Genomic DNA, 658 nt, shown 5'->3' with positions numbered 1-658 from the left:
CCAACTTCTGCGCCACAGGCTGCCTTTGGCGGCCTGGAGCTAACACCTTCTCTTTGCTTGTCGTCCCATATCACCGAGAAGCTTGCCTTGCCCTCCGTGACCCAACACTTAACTGCGTGACCACGTTTCTCTGCACGTCCCCAGGGGTGGGGCCAGCGACGCACGGAGCTTCCCGAGATTGTTATAATGACGATGACCAAAAAATGGTAGTGCCTGTCCTCTCTCCCAGTGCCCCCGCGCCCGGAAGAGGGGACGGACAAGTGCCCTAACCTCTAGCTCCCTCCTCCGCCAGGACTCAGGAGTTTAGGCCAGAACCCCCAGCCGCCAATCGCCTTCTCTTCCGGGTTCTCAGAACTGCGGTCTCCTCAAGGACACCTATTCCCTAAGGGGCAGGCCGGCAAACCAGGAGCTCCGCCCCTTCACGCGACGTTGTGACGCAGCCGCAGCGGCAGCCAATGGGGCGCGACAACACCAGACAGCGGGAGGCTGGAGGCGGAGGTTTGAGTGAGCGGAGCGGAAGTACCCAGTGCCTCGCGCTCCAGTTCCTGCCAGCTGGGTTGCTGCTCCGCTGTTCTGGGCCGTCGCCTGCGCGCGCCCGCGGCCCAGCTCTGCCATGAGCCGGCCCAGCCGACTGCAGAGGCAAGTTCTTAGCCTGTAC

The sequence above is a fragment of the Myotis brandtii genome, unplaced genomic scaffold, assembly GCF_000412655.1.
Source record: "Myotis brandtii unplaced genomic scaffold, ASM41265v1 scaffold165, whole genome shotgun sequence".
Classification (NCBI taxonomy): Eukaryota; Metazoa; Chordata; class Mammalia; order Chiroptera; family Vespertilionidae; genus Myotis; species Myotis brandtii.
Note: the sequence above shows the minus strand (reverse complement) of the source record.